We start from the raw sequence: 1,149 nt of genomic DNA, 5'->3' as shown, positions 1-1,149 counted from the left end.
ACTTAAGATCATATAAAATTAACAAATATGTGAAATTCAAGAGCTGTAAATATATATTTACATTTGAAAGATGATTTTAAATCTGGGGTTAAAGTTCTTTTTATCTTTTATTGTTTATGTTTTTTTTTTTTTTTTTTTTTTTTTTGATAACCCACTAGACCTTTCCATTGTATCAGAGTATCCAATTACATTTACAATTATGACTTGAATTGTATTTCACAGGAATGCTCAAGTTTTGTACATATTTTATAAGGTATTAAACCTGATGTTCTCTTTCTATAATGTGCTTATTCGATGTCATTAGTACTGTTATATTTGGTTGTGCAAAGCTCTACTAGAGTTTCCGTGTGTGAACTACCTTGGGTGCTGTGCCAGCAGGTGACTGCCCAGTCCTTGGGCAGGGAACAAAGCTCTTACTAGAAATGGGATAATGTTCATAGACCAGCACTATACTTACACAGTGTCGGTAAATCCCAGGATGTTCTTTAGAAATTAAAATTTTTGTTAATAGGGCTGGTGAGATGGCTCAGTGGGTAAGAGCACACGACTGTTCTTCCGAAGGTCCCGAGTTCAAATCCCAGCAACCACATGGTGGCTCATAACCATCCGTAACAAGATCTGACACCCCCTTCTGGAGTGTCTGAAGATAGCTACAGTGTACTTACATATAATAAGTAAATAAATCTTAAAAAAAATTTTTTTGTTAATAGTATAAAATTAGCTGATAGTGCTTTATAAACCACATTGACATCCAGCCCAGTTTGGTCTGTTTTAGCTGGAAATGTTTTATATACCTTTCAGACATGGAAGTACATGTTCTTGTTTATATAATTTTTGAATTATTTTCCAATGATAAAAATTTAAATGATGTTTTTGTGTAACACTGGGTCGATTTTTTTTTCAAATTAAAGAAAAAATTCATTTTCTACATGCTGAACATAGTACAAAAAGTATTTTTATACCTTTTGGATTGACATCTAGTAGAAAGGACAGTTTATAGAGTTCCTTAACTGACCATTATGTTAATTAACTCTTCCCTCTTGGAAATCATTGTTCTTTTCTGTTGTTTTGTTTTGATTTAGACAGGGTTTCACTAGGTAGCTCAGGATGGCTGGCTTCAGATTTGCAGTCCTCCTGCCTCCACTCCCC

This window comes from Mus pahari, chromosome 11, assembly GCF_900095145.1.
Source record: "Mus pahari chromosome 11, PAHARI_EIJ_v1.1, whole genome shotgun sequence".
NCBI lineage: Eukaryota > Metazoa > Chordata > Mammalia > Rodentia > Muridae > Mus > Mus pahari.
The sequence above is the reverse complement of the archived record's forward strand: the minus strand, read 5'-3'. Positions refer to the sequence as shown.